The 25,131-nt window shown below is 37.7% G+C and overlaps 1 long non-coding RNA gene across 1 annotated transcript; it reads left to right on the top strand.

Moving 5' to 3' along the window:
• Positions 1-11,780: 11,780 nt before the first annotated feature.
• On the top strand, positions 11,781-14,386 carry LOC112023299 (uncharacterized). Its single transcript, XR_010631925.1, has 2 exons — positions 11,781-12,022; positions 13,626-14,386. It is a non-coding gene; the product is annotated as an uncharacterized LOC112023299 (long non-coding RNA).
• Positions 14,387-25,131: the final 10,745 nt, after the last annotated feature.

The following is a 25,131-nucleotide window of genomic DNA, read 5'->3' on the forward strand; positions in this document are numbered from 1 at the left end:
GAATTCTCTTGGGTCATCCCCAACGTGATAGACAAGACATTTCCTTATAAAGAAGATCTTCATTAATACGCGCATCTTCCAGAATTCTGCCCTTTATCAGAATTCCATTTACACTAGGATTCTGTGGTGTCCAAGTGTGGGCTGCAAGAATCTTCCATCTAGGGTTTCTTGGATGCTTCACCCGTCTATGCTGAGTCCGTCTATACGGGGATCCATCCAGTCCATGTGAAGATCCGTCCATATGGGCGAACCCGTCATCTATAATTCCTCCTCTTCAGTTGCCCCCTCACCCTGTGGGTCCGTTACATCAAGACGGACTCATGGGGTGACAGTTTGATAGGGTCTCTGTGAATCACATATGATCCTGAAAGTCCTGCCTGAAAATCATCAGGTCGTACAACACGTGTTATCTCTCCACTGGTTCTTTTCTCGAATCGAAGCGTCGCTTCGTCTTCCATGCACTCCCCCTATATATATCACCCATCTTCCTTTCATTTTTACACTTTACACTAAGAACACACTGTCAAAGCACATCCGTCACCCTTGTCAGAGACTACTCCATCCTACTACTACTTCTGTCACCAACGTCCTTCCGTTATCTTGCTGACTTGGTAAATATTCCCTTTTTCCTTTTTGCATGTGTTTCCTTATCCGTCAGATGTATTCTTTATTTTCCTAGATTTTATACCCCCGTCACCTTTTCTAGACTTACCATAGTCTGAGGTTTTGTCATCCCGTGTAGGCAATTTTTAGTGCGTCAAGTAATCAATTCGCTGTCCGTGACGGGGCAGATTACGAGGAGGTATACCCGTCATGTTACAAAGACCAAGACAGTATCAGGGAAGAGAGGAGTCCATCCACCTCTACCCAGTCCTCAACAAATGAGGATATGGAGATGGCTGATTTAGAGCAGAGTTCTGATGATGGCAGGGAAGAACCAATAAAGCCCGTCATAGGTGCTGATGGACCTAGGGAGTTTATTATGCTACTAGAGTGGACGGTGAATGCTTTTTCTACCATCAAGGAGAAGCATTTTAACACCCTTAGAGCCAATTACTAGATTCCAGAAAATATCCCTATCCGTCTACCCTATGTGTCATAAAAATGCTACTACGATGGGGTGGTAGGACTCGGGATATATGAACAGATGCTAAAGGCAGGACTCAGGTTTCCCTTAAGTTCCCTTCACTGTGAGCTTCTCAAATATTTGGGCCTGTCTATCAACCAAGTATCACTAAACTCCTGGAGGGTCTTCATAGCAATGGAGGTCCTTTATGGTGCGATGTCAAATGGCGCTAGAAGGTTGACGGTGCGGGAATTCTTCCACTGCTATCGTCCAGATGAAATTGACAGATCAAGGGGGATGTATAGTTTTATGGCTAGGAGTTCGTTATTGAAAGTCATATACGATACCCCAGATTCCAATAGGGACTGGAAGAGTCGTTATTTCTTCCTAGAGGGTGACGAGTGGATGTGTCATCCAAGGGACATGGAACACATGCCCATCGACACAACTTGCGTGTTGCATCCGTCTAGTATGCGCCCATCCTAGTCGTTTGAACTCATAACCCATTCAGTTATAGTATTTTAATTCATTTTTTTCAACACTTTTCTAACCATCCTCTTTTCTGCAGTTAGACGACATCCACAGGTTGAACTTGAGGAGTTCAATTTTCTTGAAAGAATTTTTAACAAGACCACATCGAAGGAAAGGACTTGGGCTAAACTGGTCACACTTGATACCATCTACTAGTATTGTGATGGACCTGAACCTTCACAAGCAGCCAGGAGATACGACGCCAGAATTTGCCAACATAAGTTCGTCATTTACATTCTGCTTTTTTTTTTTTTACTCACCTCCTTCGTCTACCTCCATAGAGATGGACGACGCAAAGATGAGGGCTCTGATCAAGGCAAACGTTGCCAAGAAAAAGGAGACCGGGGACGTGGATCCTACGAAGCCGGGCTTAAGCAACCAGGCCTAAAAAAGTAAGTATCTGCCAAAAGGGGACTGTCCTCCCAAAAAGCCAAAAATCCCCTCGGAACCCGTCATAGGGTTAATGGCTAGTGGTTCAAAGACGGTCACGTGAGCCAAGCTGGGGCTGGCAAGGGCTTGATGAAGGGTCCGTCCTCCCAACAAGAGAATCTACCCGTCCCCCTCCTATGAGAGGATTCTAAATATGCTCTGGAGAAGTTATCATCCATCATAACTTCTGAAGATTATGAAGATTTGAGCAACACTCAACGGAGGCGATGGGTGAGACGGGACTGTGTAGCATTGCCTAGGTAGTCTTCTGTCCATTTTTCGTCTGTCATCTTTTTTTTAGCTTGAAGCTAATTATTTCTCCCCATTTTTCAGGCCATGATCATGATGAAAGGGCTAATGGGATGGTGTCTGAATCGCGAGACCACCTTGGATCGTTTAAGAGATAAAATGAGGTTGACGAAGGAGGAGCTGGAAGAACCGAAGGCCTAGACGTTCGTCTAGCTATAGAAACTTTCGCTGGCAGAGAAAGCAAGGGATGAGTTTTACCAGAGGACGGAGGAGCTAAAAAAGATTCTGGAGGAGAAGGAAAATGAGATCCGTCTGGCGAAGGAGGTCACGGTACGAGAGTATCATGACTCTGACGACCTTCTGATGGAGCTGGGAGTCTCCTATGGTGATGGTTTCGATGACTCCCTCCGTCAAGTAAAGTCTCTACATCCCGAGCTTGACGTATCCGCCATCAACATTAATACCCCGGACTAGTTGTCAATTCAACCCGTTCATTCTAAGAATACAGATGAGTTATTTAGTGAGAACGCCCCCGTCAACAATGCCCAGGATGAAGGAATCAATGTTGAAGTACAAGATGAACAAGCCCGTCACCAAACTGATGTATTGGTCAAGGAGAAGGATGGGACCCCTACCCCAGCTGTGCAGCAATAGTTTTTATTTATTTATTTTTAATGTAAGAATATTTGGAGAACAATTTATAATCCTCCGTCATAATTTTGTGATCATGTAAACATTTCCCTATGATGGGTTGTTATTATTCTTTTTCTTTCTTCGTGCTTTTTATGGGTCCGTTTAGCATAATGTTTGATGATTTCGTCTACCTTGTTGAATATTTGTTTGTATACATCCGCTATTGGACCCAATAATTTTTTCTTTGGATGATCCGTCCACTTTGTGGACTTATTTTTGTTGTTGTTTACATCCGTCCTCCTTCTGGACTTTGAGTTTTCATCCTTTTAGAATGTTTCGTCTAGTTTATGGACATTAATTATATCTGTCCACTTTTTGGGACTTCAGATTTTTATCCTCATGTGATGATCCGTCCAACTAATGGACTTTGGTTGTACCCGTCCACTTTAGGACTTAGGATTTTTATCCTCTTGGGACGATCTGTCCAGCTAATGGACTTAGGTTGTACCCGTCCACTTTAGGACTTAGGATTTTTATCCTCATGTGATGATCCGGCCAGCTAATGGGCTTAGGTTGTACCCATCCACTTTGGGACTTAGGATTTTTACCCTCTTAAGATGATCCATCTAGCTAATGGACTTAGGTTGTACCCGTCCACTTTGGGACTTAGGATTTTTATCCTCTTGGGATGATTCATCCAGCTAATGGAATCAGGTTGCACTTGTCCACTTTGGGACTTAGGATTTTTATCTTCTTGGGATGATCCATCTAGCTTGTGGACTTAGTTTGTACCCGTCTGCTTTAGGACAGGATTTTTCATCCTCTTATGATGATCTGTCCATCTTGTGGACTTCGGTAGTACCCATCCGCTTTAGGACTTCCTATTTTCATCGTCTTAGGATGATCCATCCCTCTATTGGACTTAGATTTTAAGTGGAAAAGACATAGTCGTGTCTGAATATTCTTTTTATTAACTAAAAAAAGAAACCCATGCATTTTGAGAAAAGTACTTGAAAAGGCATTGGTAGAAAGAATTGTTCGAAGTATAAAAACTAATAACAGTTAATAAACTAGGAAATTAAATAATAAACTGGGAAATTAGGGAACGTCGATGTTTTTATATCATCTTTAATGGTAGTACTTCTGTAGGTGCTCCGTGTTCTATGGGTGCTGCAGCTTTCATCCGTCCAACGTTTCGAGATAGTATGTGCCCCTCCTTTACCATGATGTGATCCTATAGGGTCCTTCCCAGTTGGGGCCAAGCTTTCCTTGCGAAAGGTCTCTAGCAGTGCCCATTACTTTTCGTAGTACAAGATCTCCGATCTAAAAGTCTTTATGCCTAACGTTGGAGTTGTAGTATTTTGCCATGAGATTCTAGTATCACGCCAACCTTTGCTCTGTTATTGCTCGGATCTCGTCCACCAAGTCTAGCTGAAGGCGCAAGGCCTCTTCGTTCTTATCTTTGTCATAGTTCTCCACCCAATAGCTTGTGAGCCCTACCTCTGCTGGGATGATAACATCACTTCCGTATATTAGTCGAAATGGCGTTTCTCCAGTGGGTGTTCTTGCTGTGGTACGATATGCCTATAGGACGCTTAGTAGTTCGTCAAGCCATATGCCCTTTGCCTCCTCGAGCCGGGTCTTGATGATCTTAAGCAAGGACCGGTTTGTGACTTCGACTTGCCCATTGGCCTGTGGGTGTGCGGGTGACGAGTAATGATTCTTAATACCTAGCTCCAAACAGAAGTCCCTGAATGTGCTGTTGTTGAATTGCTTTCCGTTGTCGGAGATGAGCAATCTTGGTATCCCGTACCTGCATATGATATTTCTCTATACAAAACTTCAGATGTTCTTCTTCGTGATAGTGGCTAGGGCTTCTGCTTCCATCCACTTAGTGAAGTAGTCGATACCAACTACCAGAAATTTTAGCTGCCTCACTGCAGTCGAGAAGGGGCCCATAATGTCTAGTCTCATAGGTGTCAACTCCTCGAACGGTTGCCTGATCAGATTACTAAACCTTTGACATTTGTCACAGGTCTTGATGTAAGCTTGCTTAGGCGTCCTTCAACATAGTAGGCTAATAGTATCCTGTTCGGATCAACTTGTACACTAATGATTGTGCCCTTGAATGGTTTCCATAGATACCCTCGTGGACCTCTCTCATCATACTCAGAATTAACTTCCTGCATATTTGCTCCGTCATTGATAAGTGAGGAGATTTGAACAAATGATAATACCTGTTCGGGGACAAGCATTAATTCTGCAGAGGCTACTTTTGCAAGACAGTCGGCACATTCATTCTCTTCCCTTAGGATTTGAACGAATCTAACTGCAAGGCTGCCGATCCGATTCTTTACTTCTTCCAGGTACTTCTTCATCCTTTCACTTTTGCACTCGTAGACCCCATTAATCTGACTTGTTATCACCTGGGAATCACAATGCACGACCATGTTTTTAGCACCTGCTGCCTTTGTGAGGTCTAACCCTACCACCAAGGCTTCATACTCAGCCTCATTGTTGGTCGTGGGGAAGTCCAGTCAATCATGCATTCGATTTTATCCCCTTTTCGAGTTTGGATCACCATGCCAGCCCCTCTAGCTTGTCTATTTGAAGATCCGTCCGTGTGGATGCTCCATTGTGCAGGAATTTCTGCCCCCTTGCCTTCTGATTGAGTATATTCAGCGATGAAGTCTGCCACTACCTGCCCCTTTATCGTGGTTTGCAGGCAGTATTGTATATCAAATTCGCTTAGTTTTATTACCCATAAAGCCATCTGTTCGGCAGCCTTAGGGTTGCTCATGGCTCTTTTCAGGGGCTGATCCGTCAATACTATGATGGCATGGTCCTGGAAGTATGGCTTTAGCTTTCATGTTGCAGTTACTAGTGCGAAGGCTAACTTCTCCATTTAGGGGTACCTCTCTTCTGCCCCTCAGAATGCCCTACTTATAAAATAGATAGGTCATTGAGATCCCTCTTCCTCTCTTAATAAGGCCGCGCTGACCACTGCTTGCGAAACTGCTAAGTAGAGGTAGCGTTCTTCTCCTGGTTTAGACGGACTGAGCAATGGTGGTGATGAAAGGTATTTCTTCTTCAAGTCTTCAAATGCCTTCTGGCACTCCTCCGTCCATTCAAACGATTTTCTCAGGGTGCAGAAGAATGGCAAACATTTGTCCGTCACTTTAGACGAACCTGTTTAAGGCTGCAATTTTGCTATTCAAGCTTTGCACCTCTTTCACCGCCCTCGGTGGCTCTAACTCCATTATGGCCCGTCTCTTCTCCGAGTTGACCTCTATACCTCTTTAGGATACCATGAAACCCAAGAATTTCCCTGTTATTACTCTGAACACGCACTTGGTTGGATTCAGCTTTATGTTATATAAGCACAGGGTGTCGAATGTCTCTTGGAGGTCGTCTAGATGGTCATTTTCACGAAGGCTCTTTACCAACATGTCATCGACATAGACTTGTACATTCCTCCTAATTTGGTGCGTGAACATTTTGTTCATTAGTCTCTGGTACGTTGCTCTCGCGTTCTTGAGCCCAAACAACACCTTGTAGCAAAATAGTCCTTGGCTGGTAACAAAGGAAGTTTTCTCTTGATTCACCTCCTCCATCTTGATTTGATTTTATCCTGAAAAGGCATCCATGAAACTCAGGAGCTGGTGTCTCGCTGTTGAGTCTACTAAGGTGTCTATTTGAAGGAGCGGGTAGCTGTCCTTTAGGCACGCCCTGTTAAGGTTAGTGAAATCGACACACATTCTCTACTTCCCATTGGCCTTCTTGACCATAACTACATTTGCTAACTAGTCGGGGTAGTATACTTCTAGAATGAAATCTGCTTCTAGTAGCTTCCTGACCTCTTTTGCTATCGCTTTATCTCGCTCTTGAGCAAACCCTCGCTTTTTCTGTCAGATAGGTGAGGATGTGGAGTTCACGTTTAGCCTGTGAACCATTACTGAGGGATCAATCCCGAGCATGTGCTCATGGCTCCACGCGAACATGTCTTGATTTATCCTGAGAAACGCTGCGAGGGCTTGACGTATTGGTTGGCTGGCCAACGTCCCCATCCTAGTCATCCATTTAGGCCTTGATTCATCGAGGGTTAGCTCTTCCAATTCTTCAACCGGCTCTGCTAGTAATCCTTTATCTCTAGCATGGCAATGTAGCATTCACGGGTGGCCACCTGGTCTCCTCGCAACTCCCCAATCCCATAATCTGTAGGGAACTTGATCATTATGTGGTATGTTGATGTTGCTTCTTTCCACAAGTTAAGTGTGGATCATCCAAGGATACCATTATAAGCGGACAAGAAATCGACCACAAGGAATGTTACATCCTTCATTATCTGCTGAGGATAATCTCCCGTCGTCACCGAGAGCGTGATCGTGCCTAACGAGAATACCCTTATTCCTCCAAAACCGACCAACGGAGCATTCGTTGGTATCAATCGTACTCTGTCATTCCCCATTTGCTAGAATGCTGGGTAGTATAGGATGTTAGCCGAGCTACCATTGTTGACCAACACCCGATGCACATTATAGTCCCCCACACGTATGCTGACAACAAGTTCTTCGTCGTGCGGGTGGTGAAGATGTCTTGCATCTTCTTCCGAGAACCCAATGATGGGGCTTTCTCTCCGTGCTATCTTCGATACAAAACCCGTTAGCTGGATGTTCTGGACCATCCTAAGGTAGGTCTTTCGAGCCTTTTTGGATGAGTCAGTTGTCGCGGTTCCCCCTAAAATCATCCTTATGTCTCCAATTGGGGGTCTTAGACGCTCATTGTCCCATCGGGGGGCCTGCTCTCGAGGATTTGGATCCTTTCTCTCCTTGCTGATGAATTTTTGCAACTTTCTTTGTCTGATGAGGGCCTCAATCTATTGCTTTAAGTCGTAGCAATCGGCCGCGTCATGACCGTGATCACGGTGGAAGCGACAATACTTGTCTCTAGATCGCTTGTTTGGATCACTCTTCAGCTTTCCTAGAAACATTAGAGCCCTCTTATCCTTGATCTACATCAGGACTTGGTCTATGGGGCATTCAGTGGTGTGAAGCTTGTAAACCTTCCTCATTGGGGTTTAGGGCGCCTTTCATCCCTTCTGTCTCCTGTTCTTGGTTTCTTCCACCCTTGGTCCTGCCGTGAATCTTCCTATCACTCTCTCTTCCTGGACTTCTCTTCCCGAGCCAGTAATGCGTCGTCCGCATTCATGTACTTGGTGGCCCTGTAGAGTACTTCTGACATGGTCTTTAGGTCATTTTTGTATAGAGAGAGCAAAAATTTACCCTTTCACAACCCATTCATGAAGGCTACTACCAATATCTTGTCGTCAGCTTCAAAATCGAAAATGCTTCCTTATTGAAACGGGTTATGTAGGATCTTAATGTCTCGTCCTCTCGTTGCCTGATGCTCATCAAGCACGCCATGGACTTCTTGTAAACTAAGTGCTTAGTTCCTTGAAAGTGCTTATGGAGTTCGGCGTTAGTCGACTGAACCATATCCTTGCGAGGCCCTTAAACGTCGTAAGGAAGGCCCTACACATGATTTCGTCTACTACCCCTTGAAGGTGCATCAAGGTTTTGAAGGTCTCGAGGTGATCTAGAGGGTCTTTGACTCCGTCGTAGCTTTCTATCTGTGGCATGTAGAACTTGTGTGGTAGGGGAAAGATTTTGATGGGGGCAGTAAACAGGGAGTCGATCTGGTTGACTAGGTCGTCAAGATCGCTGGACACTCGTCCCTTGAAAGCGTTCATCATGACCTTCATTTGTTCCTTCATCACCTGCATCTCTGCGACAATAGGAGGTGAAGCTGTATCCATGAAGGATGAGAGGCTCATATTTTGCCTTTCTGGCCTGCTTAGGGCGTTGCTACCTTCAGGCCCCCTTCGATTTCTTCGCACGGCGCTGGTACCTTCTTGGTCCTCCCTCTGATTGTTCATTGCTACGTTTTTCTGGTGCAGCTGCTCTTCTAGGTCACGGTTTTGTTTGGTGAGACATTCCACAACTATGGCGAAAGTTTAGACCTGTCTCTCGAGGGCAGTTGTGGGTGGTTCCTCTTCTTGGATGTCATTGGTGGTTGCCATCGAGCGAATGAGCACCATGTAACTCTTTTGTCCAGAAAGCGATAACATGGCTTATGAATCACAGAGAATGACATGCTTCCCACAGACGGCGCCAACTGATGAAGCCAAAAAAGTCACTAGTGAGCTACCGGTTGACTAGGTTGTCAAGATCGCTAGACACTCGTCCCTTGAGAGCGTTTATCATGACCTCTATCTGTTCCTTCATCGCCTACATCTCTACAACAATAGGAGGTGGAGCCGTATCCATGAGGGATGGGAGGCTCATATTTTGCCTTTCTGGCCTGCTTGGGGCGTTGCTACCTTCAGGCCCTTCTCGATCTCTTCGCACAGTGTTGGTACCTTCTTGGTCCTCCCTCTAATTGTTCGTTGTTGCGTTTTTCTGGCACAGTTGCTCTTCTAGGTCGCGGTTTTGTTTGGTGAGATGTTCCACAGCTGTGGCGAGAGTTTGGACCTGTCTCTCCAGGGCAGTTGTAGGTGGTTCCTCTCTTTAGATGTCATTAGTGGTTGCCATCGAGCGGGTAAGCACCATGCAACTCTTTTGTTCGGGAAGCGATAACACGGCTTATGAATCACAGAGAATGACCTGCTTCCCACAGATGGTGCCAACTGATGAAGCCGAAAAAGTCACCAGTGAGCCACGTGGTACTCGCACACTTGGGACAACACCTGCACAGCAAGAAAAAGAAAAGACCTTCATAGAGAGCACTGGTGTGGTGCTGGCCAACTACCCTCCGAAGGTCAAGTTAGAATCTTTTACAACTTCAGAGTGATAGAGATGGTTAATTATGCGTCCCTGAATTTGTGAGGGTATTGGGGTTTTTATAGTAGTTAAAGATTGACCTATCTCCCTTGGAGTAGAAATCTTTTCCTTATAGGAATTCTCTTGGGTCATCCCCAACGTGATGGACAAGACATTTCCTTATAAAGAAGATCTTCGTTAATAGACACATCTTCTGGAATCCTTCCCTTATCAAAATTCCATTTACACTAGGATTCTGTGGTGTCCAAGTATGGGTTGCAAGAATCTTCCATCTAGGGTTTCTTGGATGTTTCATGGATGCTTCACCCGTCTATGTTGAGTCCGTCTATATGGGGATCCGTCCAGTCCATATGAATATCTGTCCATATGGGCGAACCCATCATCTATAATTCCTCCTCTTTAGAAAGGATAGCTACTTAAGTTGACTTTGATTTTGAAATTACAATTGAAACAGAAGTAACTTGTTTTGTGAAGGAAATGATTTCTCGAAATTGGTGGATTGCTAACACATATGACATAACCTGTTTTATGTTTTGCTAAAAAAATTTAAAATATTTAAAATATCTGTTATATGCATTTAAGGTTTATGGAGCTAGGAATTTTTATTTTATTTTATTTTATATATATATATTGAAAAAAAAAAAAAAAAAGATCAATGTGATATAGAAATTTTGACTTTAGTTTGAGGCTTACAATTTATTTTAAAATGTATATTCTTTGAAAACCAATCATAATTTTTTACCTATGTGCAAACTGGATCCCAAAAGCTGAATGTTGGAGCATTGTGTTACATCAAAGAAATACAAAATTAACGATTTAGTTATACCACGGAATAAGGGAAAGTTTGGGATTGGATAATGAACAAAGGGAAAAGTTCTTATTAAAAAAAATGTATATTGAAATGTTAATGGATGAACTAATGTCATAGGTTTAGTAAATACTTTTAAAAACTTTTTTGAATAAAGAAAAATGTAACTGATTTTTTTGACTTTTTTTTATTTGTGATAAAAATAGTATCAAAATTGTCTTAATATAATCCATTAACAAATATCTTAAGAGCACCCATTAATTGAACCCATAAATAAATATAAGATTAAAATTAGCCAATGCTATTGAGATTTTTATTTATTTTTTAATGTCAGTACTGGAAATTAAATGCAATGGTAATATGTTTTTGTTGAATTTAATGATCAAATCATCACTTATATAACACAATAAATAGTTATTATTATTTTACTTTCTAGATAATGTACATATTAGAAATAACCAATAAGTGACATTTTTCAAGAAACCAAGTCAATTTTAGTGTGTTGGAGAGAGAAAAATTTATGGAGACTTTAATTAAGACATCAATAAAATATGCAGCAACACCACTTAATGTTAATTCTAAAGTTCATCAATCTTCCATGTAAGACTTTTTCTCATAAGTCCATATTTAATATGGTAAATTTGCCACAGCCAAAAAAAACAAAGGGTTTTCTTAATGGGTGTTCTTAGGGCAATCGTTAACACACTATTTTATAAAATTTTTTACACAACTTTTATGAGAAATTAAAAAAACTCAAAATATTAATTGCCTTTTTTTTTCCTTTTAGCTTTTCTTATAAAAACTTTCTTAGAATTATTCACTAATAAATTCTCTTAGGGCATGTTAACATTTTCCAAAAACAAATAATTAAACATAAAAGAAATTTTGCTAAAAGATTTAACAACATATCTTTAAAGCCAACAACAGAGGCGTAGCAAAGCAAACTCATCAAAAAAGATCAGTTCTTTGAATAGATTTATTAGTGCTATAATATTTAAAAATGTGACTACGCGTAGTCAAAATGTGGGCCTTCGACGTGGTGATGCTTCATAGAATATGCCGCGTAGTCAAATTGACAATCGTTGCTCCACTTTCTTTCTTCGAGTTTATTAACTTTCGCACTTTAAACCGAACTAAACAAAAAAATACGGAGCCGTTTAATACGCTGGGCGTTCCAATCGCCAATCTAAAAACAAATTTGGAGACTTTGGAGTTTGGACTTGTCTTAACTCTCAACATTTTCATAAATTTCTAAGAAAGTGAAGACCAACTCAACTGGCCCACTCGCCTATATATATAATTCTGCAAAATGAAACCACAATGAGCTACCTCCAACACACATAGAAAAACATAAAGCTTCCAAGTTCTAAACTTGTCCATTTTCTCAAATTCCTCACTCAGAGAAAGACACAAGGCAACGAGCATGGACAGCAGCAACACCAATCCTTCTAATCTGAGTTCAGAAGGGTTAGTACTTTGTACAAATTTCTTTGATTTTTTAGTTTTGGTTTTGCATTCTACTCTTTGGCCTTTGAGTTATAGTGTTATACTAAGCGTTAACTCCATCTTTTATGCATGTATAAGCACTGATTATGTGGCTTCAATTACTTTGTCCCATTCAACATAGTCTTATTGTTATATATTTGCTGATCTTAGCTCCGAAGGGTACTAATCTCTTTTGGTGTTTTACTTGCATATGCATGGCTTAATAATGTGCCCTGATTACTTGCTTTTTTTAGCTCCTTAATTATAACTAACAATTGCTTTACCTGCCTTAAATTAATGTTCCAATTTTCTTGTGTATTCAAGTATAGTTTGGTGGGAAAATTTCTAACACTCTATTGGAAAGAAGACTGGCAAAAAATCTGGAATCCATCTTTTGTTTGTGTGACTTGAAATCAGATAACAAAAAAAATACTTATAATAATCCGAGTCCATTTTTGTTTGTGTGACTCTGTTGAAATCAGATAACAATAATAATAATAATAATCCGAGTCCATTTTTGGTTTGGATTTGTTAAAAGTCTTGACTTATATATATTTGGGTAACTTTTACTTTCTTTTTTTAAAAGTAAACTTTTAGTTTATTTAAAGTTCAAATAAAGACAAACTTCTAGCTTATTATTAAAGATGATGGACAAAGACACATACTTACACGAATAATACGGAGCCAATAACTTATTTATTTATTCGGTCTATCAATCTCACCCACCGTTCTTTTTCATTATTTGTTTTCATCATTTCTATTTTCGTCACCACATTTTTTTTCTTCTAAAATTTGAGCCTTATATAGTAAGTCTTGGTTGGAATAGAACATGTTTTAATAAGCCGTATATTCTCTATTCACAATCCTACACTCCAACCCATCTGATAGTTTCATGAAGAACAGTGTTGTCTTTCCCCCAAATTTCTCTTTCTCTTGGTGGAACTTGGAGAAACTTTCTGTTTGGCTACCAAGAAGTTGAAGATAGGAATTGAAGGAAAGCTTTGCATCTTATAAAGATTTACGTTTTCTTAGCTGGGAAATAGTTACAATTTGTGGTTGATCAAATTCTGGATGATTCTTTGAGAGTCAACCTTATTCACAAGTTAACCCATTAACAGTGTGTAACTTCGATGATTCTTTGAGTTTCTGATTGATATTTGCAATGGTTCTTTTTATCCTCTTTTTCCTATCTTCCCTTTAAAACATATTTAAATTCTCATTTTTTTTTTCTTAATATATTTTTCAATCTAAGCATCCCACAGATCTTAAATTTTATTACCCAAGACCATTTTCTGGTTTGAAAAGACCTCTTTTTGAAGTTAAAGTTGTATTAAACTTTAAATTTTTTAGAGGAAATACAAATCTAATTGAGAAAATCAATACATAAGATCAATGCAATTCATGATTGAAGGTAACATTATCTCAATTAGTCAGCGATATGTAATTCAATCCTTAAATTTTGCGTACAATTATAAGATAACATATCTGCACCTTTAACGTATATACAATGTGACAGATGTTGATTTAATTCTTTATTCTAAACTGTACTTGTAATTTGAAGCTATTTATACGTTCTATTTTTCAGAAATGAGCAAGAATTCCGTTCCTACATAGCATGGCTTGCTGCCTTTAGCTTTTTGCTTGGATTTCTGCTTACACTCCTCGGATGGAAGTATCAAAACCCAGGTGTCTCTGTGTTTGACACACATCGTGCAATCATATCGCTCTTGATATTAAATGTATGTGCTTGCACTATATCATTGGCAATGATAATAGTACTACCAACTTCCAACAAAACCCATCTCTCTTTCTTCAAAATTGTGTTTCTCTTCTCTGGTGTTTTAGCATGCGACTTAGTTTTGTTGGTCCTTATTCCTCCTTTCGGATGGTTCATGTTCATTATATCTGCATCTGTTCTTGTATGGTTGCTTTATGCCTCACACAAACAGACTGGTCGATGCTGCCGACAAACTCTTGAAACAATGTGGCACTCCACTTCTAAGGCATTCTATAGTTTATGTGAATGGTTCCCACAGAGTTTTCAATCAGTATGGAGAGCACATTCCCAAGCATCTACTGGACCTTCGATTCCGACTCCCAACATGAAGGAGAAACATGTGTTTGGTTTGGCCAATGATGTCTAATTGGAGATTCGCTTTAATTTAGTCTTTCTTGCGTGGGTATTTGTAGAATATTTTAATAGTATAATAACTAGGTAATTCCTCCTCTCATATAATGTGAATTTTACTAATTAAATTTATGATATAGTGGGATCTATCATTCATGTAAAAAGAGCAACACACCATTATTATATAAAAGTATTGAAGAGTTTTTCCTTATTTAGTATATTTTGTGTACTGAGTCTCTATATGTTTAGTATATGTTTAAAACATGGTTTTTGTGTTTTTTGCTTCAAATCCTCAAACACAATTATTCCTGGGAGTATTGACAAAAATTATTAGGTTGGCATTAGATGAATCTGAATAACCTTAGTTTGGAGATTTGTACGAAATTAAGGAGTCAATTTGTATTTTCCTAGCATTTAGATTGGAATAATTCTAGTTTTAAACATTTATGGATGCTCAAATGGATTTGACATATGCACTCCATTGCCATTTTACTTTCTCATGATGTCTGCTTAACCTTAAAAAGAAAATTGGGCTTCAATAATAAGTTAATTGGGCTCTTTCAAAATAAAAATTAGTGGATGAATTGGGCTGGGCTCAAATCCTTATTGAGATGTGGTCCAAATCATTCAAATCAAATGTATCCCTATTGACTATTGCAATCCAAATATCTTCAAAACCAGGAGTTACGGATTTCAAGTTGCAAAATTGGTACAAAAAGAACCTAAAATAACATTTCAAATCAAAACCCAAGTTGTTGAACTAACTTTTATATTTACTTTTTATTTTTACTTTTTTAGCTAAGTACATTGCTGAACTAACATAACCAAGTTAACTCGGCTTGTTTAACTCAACTGACAACCATAATTGATGAGTATGGTCACTTCATTTCCTTCACAGGCCAAATATAATTCAATCACATCACTCTTCTAAAATTATATCCCTAATGCCAATTAATTTACTCATACGACCATAAATAAATAGCTGCAAAACTTTCAGTGCACATTTTTTTTTTCAAGCAAACATGGCATGTTTCATTTCTAGAAATTGTAATTCTTTGTTCCAAACAAGCAAAGTTTCATGGTGAATTTAGTTCATAAGATGCCCAATCCTTCTAGCAGGGGAGACTTTAAACCTATATCCAATATAAATATTATATACAAATGTACATCTAAAAAAGGGCTTTTTGTTTTTCAATGGGGATGGGTGGTTCAAGTGCCCATTCCATTTAAAATCCTACAGTTCAATCTAATTTTTAGTTCAATGTGAATCGTGTGAGACACGGGGCATTTAAACAAATTCAAAAGTCATTCATTCGGTTATTTGGTTTAAGTGGATTTTTTAAAAATATCTTGTCTAAAATTTAGTTAAATTAAAAAGAATTGAAGAATATAAATAAAAGAGAATCTTTACATACAAAGTTAACAAAAGTTTGGTTCAAGTTCCTTCTCTATTTAAAACCCTACAATTCACCCTAATTTTAGTTAGATATGAGACACGTTGCATTTTTAAAAAAATAAAATAAAAATTTGAAAGTCATTTGTTTTATTTTTTGTGGTTTACATGAATTTTTTAAAATATTGTCTTTCAAATTTGGCAAAAAGATAGCAAAAATTTAAAATTTTAACTAGAAGGAATCATTGCATGCGAAAGATGTTAAAAGTTTGGTTGAATGATTTTATTAGTGTTTCTCAAATATACCATTGCTCCCAAGCCCATACAACATATGTTAGTCATTCATGCATATTATCAAATACTGATCATTATGAAAGAAAGCAAGCTTGAAGGTTAACAATGGTGACCCAGTGAGAAAAAACTGAGAGAAGGGAAATGAGGAATCAAAAACCTTCTGTTAAGCTTGCGTAACTAAAATACATAACCCATGGTTTTCAGACTCGGACCGTTCATTGAACCGTAAAAAGGAGAGGTTCAAGGTTTTTGAGGTCGAACCGAGGTCAAACCGAGGTCGAACTGTGATGACGTCATAATTAATTTAATAATTATTTTAAATATATATAAAAACATTAAATTAATAAAAAATAAAAAAATTAACTAAAATAGTCCAAAATAAATATAGATAGTACTTTTTATAACACAAAATTTCATAATACAAATAAAAATTATTAAATTCTAAAAAAATATAAATAACTATTGAGTTTCTAAATTATTTTTAAGTCATGACAAAGCACACTTTAGTACTCAATAACTTTTATTGTATGAAACCCAATAAAATAGTGAAGAGAAAATTTATTTCCAAGCCCATTTGACTGCCGGTCATTTTTTTTGTTCCAAGCCCGTTTGAATAGTCACTATCACCATTTATTATGAATTAAAAAAAAAATCAAAATCAAAAGCTAGATCTGAAGAATAATGTCCATGCATTTAAAAATGGTTAAAGTTAAACAAATAACAAAACCAAGAAAGAAGTGCTTGACAGCAAGCAAGTATTTATGTGAGTAGTTGACACTTGACACGCACAGCAAAGAAGAAATCTCCGGAAACAGTGAAGAAGTCTACAATATTTTTAGCAATATTTTCACAACAAAATTTATATAAAAAAATCGTTATTAATTATAATTTGAACCCATTATTGAAATTATTTTTTTACTCATCGATATTAACTAATAACAATCTATTACTTAAAATTTATTGCGAAATATTGTAAAAATATTATAGTAACATTTAATTGTGATTTTTTTTATTCTTTTTATTATTATCCCCTTCTTTGCTGGCCTCCATACGTTTCTTTTCCTTTTCTTTTCCTTTTTTTTTCTCTTGTTTTTCTCCTTCACCCACGTATCCCCATCCCATCCCCACTCTTCTCATCTTGTTTTTATTTTGTCTAGACTCTTTCTTCTCCACGCAGAGTGTCCTCTGCTTTTATTTTTCTTTCTTTATCTCTAGCTCTCCGTTTCTCATTCTTTCTCTCATACTCTCACCCTGTCACACACACATTACCAGCGAAGAACAAAGCTAGAATTTAAAGCTTGCTTCGCCCAAGAGAAGAGTTTTTGAAGAGAGGGAGCTGCGTGATGTGCTCTGAAGAGAGAAGAAGAAGAAACATAAAGACATGCTATGTTTCTCTGGAGATGGCAGTGGTAGACATGATGTACTTTTTTTTTTTTCTTTTGAGAGGGAGTTGTGTTTCTGTGTTTCTCTGGAGAGGGAGTTGTGTTTCTTTTTCTTTTGTTTTTCTGTGTTTTTTTTTTTTTTCTTTTTTCTTCTTCTTCAAGGTTCAGATTCAAACGGAACCGTGAGAAACGGTTTGATTACGGTTCTCAAAATCGTGCGGTTGAACCGCGGTTCAAACGGTTTCTTGCTTTTTGGACATAGACCGGTTCTGGAGCCTAAAAGAACCGTGATTGTGAGAGGTTCACGGTTTTTCCGGTCGGACTGTACGGTCCGGTCCGGGTTTCAAAACCATGACATAACCTTTACCCTCTATTTATACATTACACAAATGATAACTACTCTAGAAGATTCCATCTAACAAACTCTAACAAACTTCTAACAGAAAGTACAGTTGTACATGATAAACAAATATCTACAACAAATACCTGGATTCATAGAGCTTGAGAGAAACAAAGTAAGTCCAGAACTGAAGAGGGAATAAACTCTGATCAAAACGACGTCGCTTGGAGCTTGTACTAAAACATGTGTGAGTAAGTACAAACGATGCCGTTTCTCATTTAATGAAATGCCACCATTTTAAGCTTTGACTTCTTTTAAAACAAAGTCACCATTGGAACTGTCCTGTTTCTTCTTCTCAAGGGTAGGTTCTTGAAGTTAAGTAATTCTACTTTCATCCCCCCTCAAAACCAAGGGGTCAATTGACACCATAGTTTTGGAACGTAAAAATAGAGACTAAGAGGAAGAAAGACTCTTTGTAAATATGTCTGCAAGTTGGTCACCAATAACAATATAATGAACCTGAAGATCCTTGTGAAGCACCTTTTCACGCATAAAGTGGTAATCCATTTCAACATGCTTGGTTCTGGCGTGGAAAACAAGATTAGAGGCAATAGCAAGAGCAAATACATTGTCACACTAGAGTTTAGGAGTAAAAGAAAGAAAGATCCCAAGATCCTTCAACACTTGACGAATCCAACAAAGCTCTGTGACAGTGGTGGCAAGGGTGCGATACTTAGACTCAGTGGAAGATCGAGAAACAGTGTCATGTTTCTGGGCACATCAAGTAATGGGATTGAAACCAAGATAAACCAAAAATCCAGTAGTGGAGCGACGATCAAAAGGGTCACCAACCCAATCAGAGTCTGAGAAGGCTGAGAAAGACAAAGGACCATGTTGAAAGAAAATCCCCAAATTGGGAATACCATTAACATATCTCAGAATGCGTTTGGCTGCAATTAAATGAGCCTCATTTGGAGCAAACATAAATTGACAGACCTGATGCACAGCAAAACTGAGATCAGACTTGGTAAAGGTCAAATAGTGTAGAGAGCCCACAATACTACGATATTCATGAGGGTTAGCTAGCAAAGAGCTTGTAGCAGGAACCAATCTAAGGTTAGGTGCACAAGGTGTCTTGGCAGGCTTGGCAAAGAGCATGTTGTGCTTCTGAAGTAAATCATGTGCATACTTGGATTGATTGAGAAAGATACTGCTGGAAGTTCATATAATGTGCAAGCCAAGGAAATAGTGCAAATTTCCAAGATCTTTAAGCTCAAATTCAGAACTCAATTGAAGAATGAGGGATTGTTACTAGTGAGCACTATGTCATCAACATAGACCAAAAGGAAGACCAAGAACTTGCCATGCCTCAAGATGAAAAGAGAAGAATCAGCTAAGGATGCCTGAAATCCCAAATGAAGAAGATGAAAAAAAAAAAAAAAAAAACAAACAAACCCTCTCAAACCAGGCTCTAGGTGCCTATTTAAGACCATAGAGAGACTTTCTNCAAAACATATTTGATGCTTGAGAATTCAAAAGGAAAATGTGCGAAAATCTTAATTTTGGGAAAACTGGGTTTAAAACTTGTGTTTTTGAAAAGCATCTCATCTCATGCTTATGCATTTTACTCATAAAATTCAATGTTTTGAGTATTTTTTTGTCAAAATTTGCTGCGTTTTTCAAAAAAAATTTTTAGAATTTTAATCGATCGAGGCTATTTTTCGATCAATCGAAATTGCGATTAAAAATTTATGTGAGCCTCTGTCTATTTCAATCAATCGAAACTGTTTTTCAATCAATCGAAAATCGTGAATAAGGTTTTTAAAAATTCTGAGTTTGACTTGTTCTACCTCACTTTTCAAAAAGTTTTAAAACTTTTTTCTCTCTCTCTCTCCGATTTGGACTAGGCTCCACATCAAACTTTTGTCATTTTCCTCCAAATTTTTTGCAAGGTTTTCCTCTCCCAAGGCCGATAAGTCCATTTTACCTTCCTTTTGCATTTTATTTCATGTTTTCATGCATAAATTCATGCATTTGTTTAGGATTTTCGGACCTATTCCAAATTGGGGTTTTTGATGAATCAAGCCATATTTTCTGAAATTGATCATAGTGTTTTGTTCCTATGATGTTATAAACATGTTCTTAAGAGTTTAATTGATTAATTTTGTGATTTGTGAGAAATTGGAAATTTCTAGGGCTTGTATTAACCCGAATTGGAGATTTTGTTCAAATTGGGTTTAATTGATGAAATTGACTTGTTGGATTGATGTTTTTGATCATTCTAAACTGTATTCTAGCTTGTGTGATGATCAATTAGTCAATTATTTATAAAAACAAACAAGTGGTTTTTCAAATTTTGGGGTTTTTGTTAGAAACTCTATGCTCAAGCCAATTTTGTGAATTTGAACTTAAATTAAACTTAGTTTCACTGCATTAGAGCATGCATCATGACATTTAACTGTTCATGCATCATATAGATTTTTGTTCTGTATTGTTTTGTGCTAACCTACAGTCTGCCCTTGGTTTTTCTTTTTTGTTCTTTTTGGTTATGCTTTGTGTCTTTGTCCTTTTCTTAGCACCATGCCTAGGAAGACTAGAGCCCATAGGACTCCCTCCACTTCTTCTAGGTCCCCCTCTAGGAGTGAGCTATTTAAGAATGACAAATGCAGAGAATTATATGATAAGTTGAACAGTAAGAGAAAGATATGGGCTGAGCGATCTGTTGTGTTAGATGAGCTTGATCCTGCCATTAGGGAAAACTTTGAGAGTAGAGGCTGGTTGACTCTGTTGGAGGTAGATCATCCACCCCGACCACCCTGATTAGAGAGTTCTACTCGAACATCTCTTGCCACATCTATGATTCCAACACCCTTGTTAGGAGTTGGATATGAGGTGTTGAGTTCACCATTACCCCTAGGGTAGTGGCTGAGGCTCTTGGGGTTCCAGTCGTTAGGTAGCCCGTCTATCCTTATGAGGAGTCTCCACCCCTAGATGACGTCATGTCATACATCACTAGGTCTTCTATCCAGTGGGGTTTTGATCCTCGGATCATGTCCGCTGAGCTTACTGAAACTACCTATCTTTTCCTTAGGATAGCATGTCATTCCTTGTGGCCTATTTCTCATCTTCACACCATCCCTATTGAGAGATGTGTGTTTCTATATGCCCTTGTTTCTGGTGCTTCTATTTCTTTCTCTCATCTGTTTCTTCGTTCCTTGAACGAAATTCATAGGAGTAGCGCTGTTGGTCACGCTCTTGTTTATCCTATTTTTATTCATAGGATTTTACTGTTTTTAGGTTTAGATGATTTCCCCGCGTTTGAGCTGTACACATTACTGGTCCCATAGGTGCCACATTCCTTCAACAAAGGGTTGCTCACTTGAGAGCTAGAGTCGAGCCTTCTAGTGTTGTACCCCCTCCTCCCACTTCTATAGGTGATGCACAGGCTGAGGCGTCTGGTGCTGCTACTGTTGCTGATGCTAGTGTTCCTCTATCGACTACTTTGGATGTTTCAGACATTCGACGTTTGGATCATGTCTTGACCGTTCAGGTGGCTCAAGGACATGTTTTGGTGGACTTGTTTGATGAGGTTCGTGCTCTGCATGTAGAGTTGACGCATTTTAGACGATCTCCTACGCCACCTCCTTTTGATGATGGATTCTGATTGCCCCTTAGCATTCCGTCACAAAAAGGGGGAGTAGCATTTTTGTAGTAGCTTGTAGAGTTTTTGTTGATAGGGAGAGTTTTGATTGTTTAGAGCCTGTGGTGATTAGATTGTATCTAGGAGCTGCACTTTGTATTTACATTCTTTTTGGCTCTTGATGTATTTTTGTTGGGCTATTCATGTTAGGGGGAGATACATTTATTTTGTTTCTTGTTTCACTACTATTTGATTTATATTTATGAGTTATTCATTGATATATGTCTTTATTTTGTGTTTGGTGAAATCAAGAATTTATTTTGTTTACTTGTATTTTTCACATGTGCGTTTATATGTCTTGTTTAGTGTTTCAAGAAAAATACAGGTTGATTCAATTGAGCTGCTGTCTACACTTGCAATTGATGGATAGTAGTTAGGATTGGATTTGTTGTAATGAGCATTTTTTTTTGTAAAGGGCTTTTATTTGTAAACTTTAAGTTTTTAGTTTGTGTTTTGTCACGGATTGCCAAAAGGGGAGTTTGTTAGGTTCTAAAGATTTAGAAATTATGTATTTAGAACTCTAATGTGTAAAGTTGGCAAACCATGATCAAAACAAGTTGTTTAGTCTTGTTTAGGCTTGCTCAAAGTTGTGTTTTTTTATGTAAAGTTGGAATCGAGCTGATGCAGAAGTTACTATGCATTTCGGCCTAGCTCGATTGATCGAAGCTTAGGCTCGATCAATCGAAAATCGAGCAGAATGCATTTTTCTATAGAATTCCAACTCAGCCCTATTTCATTTAAGATGTTTAGGGTTTTATGTTTTGTCCTAGGTATATAAGGCAAACCTTAGCCACGTTTTAGAGGTTGCTCATATTATTGTTTGTATGAATCTCTTGTGAAATCTGAGAGGAGCTTTTTTTCACACAAGCTTAGGATTATCAAGGAGGAGATTTCTTCAAGAACTTGATGATCATTCAGTAACTGCCATAAGAGCTTAAAGATACACAAGTGGGAGTGCTTGTACTTGCTGGAGAATCCAAGAAAGACGGAGTCCATGATCTTGGAGCTTGCATGTGGTCGTGTCAATAAGTTTCTATTAGTGGGTAGCAATAGAATGTTAATGGTCTAAATTCTATTGTAAAACTTCGATTCTTTCTATAGTAGATTCAAGTTTACCTTGAGAATAGCTAGGTTAAATCTCTCCCAGGTTTTTTACTTGTTTGATTTTCCTGAGTCATCATATCATTGTGTTATTTATTTTTCCGCTGCTATGCATGATATGATTGTTTGTTTGTGATAACCTAGATTAGAAATTTGGACTAAGTAATAACTTGGCTTGTTAACTAGGTTAATTCAATTGTGTTTTAAGAGATCTAAAAACATACACAATTTGTTAGAAACTTAGGATAAGAGACCGGTTAATCAAATCTGATACTCTTATATCATTTCTGTTAATCATTTACAGGCCTTACCAATCAACAAGCAGAATACCGAATGCAAAAATCTGCCATCATCACTACAATTGTTCCATAGAGCAGCACGATCACTATTTTCAAGCTCCTGGAATAAGACATGCCAAGTTCAAATTTTGTATCCGTTATTATTCTAGAGAGTGACAAATGGTTGCTACAGGAAGCAGTAAAATGTAGCCATATCTTCAAATACACACACAAATGAACAAAGAAAGGGCTGTTTGTTTAGAGAAATTGTAAAGCCTGGCAATTTGCTCAATTTGGGATCAGAATTGCCTGAAGTGATGATGGCGTGCATTATCAGAGTAATGGAGTTAACATCAGCAGACGAACAAACAATTATAACCAAAGATCCAATTGAATAAACTGCCATGACAGCTTGTGATAAAAACCTGGCTGCTCTCTTGCCCATTCTACTAGGTTGGGTAAAAAAGCTCCCATCTTTGTTTGCTTCTGAAACCTCCAAAATATGGTACTTTTCTTAAATGTGTGAAGCTTTAGAGAGAAGCTGGTCTACCCATTTCATAACATGTGTATCAGCCTCCTCAGGATTTCAAGCATTAACAATTAAGTGCACATGTAGGTGCCAATATGAAGGGGAAAAAAAATTCATCAAGCTGTACTAATGGCAAACTACTGTATTGACCATAATGCACAAAGTTATATATATATATATATATATAAAGTAACTGAATACTTTAAATGACGTCAAGTGGTAGATACCTCAGTTGAATGCATGTTGAACTCTTCAATTTGTTTAAATCTGTTTCAGGTTCTGGAGGCAGCTCTGTAGAAACATTAAAGATTGATTGCAAGAGCAAAACACAATCCGCAACCCAAGCAACGTAATTGGATTCTATTCCCTCTTCTTCTGCATATGAATCTCCTTGTGCTGGTGGATTTTGACCTCACCTATTACTCCATGCTTGTCAAAGAGCTGCCAATGATGATGGAAGAACTCCTAGTCCACTGCTTTCAAAAAATATGCCGAAACCTTGGTGAACTTAGGGTGAGTTTGGATTTTTCTTAAAAGGTTTTTGCTTTTTCTTTTTGTCTCAACTTTTTTCTGCCAATAATATAACTTTTAGCTTTTTGTCGGAGAATTTGCTTACTATTGGCTTACTAGAAGTGGAGAAACTCCTAAATGTTTCCGGTGCATGTTACCTCTCTCTCGCAAGGGAGTGTACCCTTGTGAGAGAGAGGTAATATGCACCGGAAACATGTAATAAATTCTCCTAAAAGTGAATTGAAGGCAACAGATAAAAAAATTAAGGGCCTGTTTGACAAGCCATCTCAAACACAAAATTACACATTTTAAATAACACTAGCCACGAACCTGCGCGTTGCGCGTGATAATTATTTTTATGGTAGTTTTATTAAATTTTTTTTATACAATTTAAAAAATTTTAATAAAGAGTAATGTATTTTGTAATTATATTTTTATTTATTATAAGAATAATCATAAATGTAATATAGGAACAATCATAAATCATAAATTTAATAATTTTTGTCCTACTAAAATGAAAAAAATATAGTTTTTCTCAAAAATTCAAAAGGCAAGTTAATGAAAATATTTATTTTTAATAAAAGTTATTTATAACATCTTGTGAATCATTAAAAAGAATATAAAATTTGGAAACTATTCTTTTAGTTTTAAACAAACTTTCTCAAACTTATTTTTTCTGCCTACAATCCAAAACACTGAAAAAAGTAACCAAAAAAATTAATAAAAATTAACTATGATTAATTGGACCGATTAGGAAAACAATTTGTTGTTTATAATCTATTAAGGTTTTTTTTTTTTTTTTTTTTTTGTGTGTAGAAATTGTAATTTCGTCCACCCAAAACATATTATCAAATAAACAATTATTAGCAAAACCTATGAATTAAATTCTATATATGCATTGTTATAAAATAATAATAATAATAATAATTAAAGTAAAATTGTGAAAGATAAAATTTGACTCTCATCCAAGAATTTTTGTTTAGCCAACCTTTGTTTTTCTTAAAAAAATAGCATTATAGAGTACTTCTAATACAATTATTAAGAGTACTTTGTCCACCACAAAGGATTAAAAAATAAACAAAAATGATTAAAGCCTCATAGTGTAACATCTAAATTGAGCACTATAAAAATCATGCTATCAAATTACAATAACTACCAAATTAAATTGTCGAAATTATGCTTTGTAGTAGAATAATATTATATTTTTATATTTAATCCTTTATAACGCAATAGGATAACATTTAACAATCAAAAAGAGATTAAAAAAAAAAAAAACAACAATTAAAAAAACAAAACTGAATCGCATTAACCTAAAGTAGATTAAAGAATATAAAAAATTATCAACCTAAAGCTAAGATGCAAGAAAAATAAAAAATAAAAATCCACCCAAAAATTGTGTGTGTATGTGTGTGTGTGTGTGTGAGAGAGAGAGAGAG

Source organism: Quercus suber, unplaced genomic scaffold, assembly GCF_002906115.3.
Source record: "Quercus suber isolate HL8 unplaced genomic scaffold, Cork oak 2.0 scaffold_253, whole genome shotgun sequence".
Taxonomy (NCBI): domain Eukaryota; kingdom Viridiplantae; phylum Streptophyta; class Magnoliopsida; order Fagales; family Fagaceae; genus Quercus; species Quercus suber.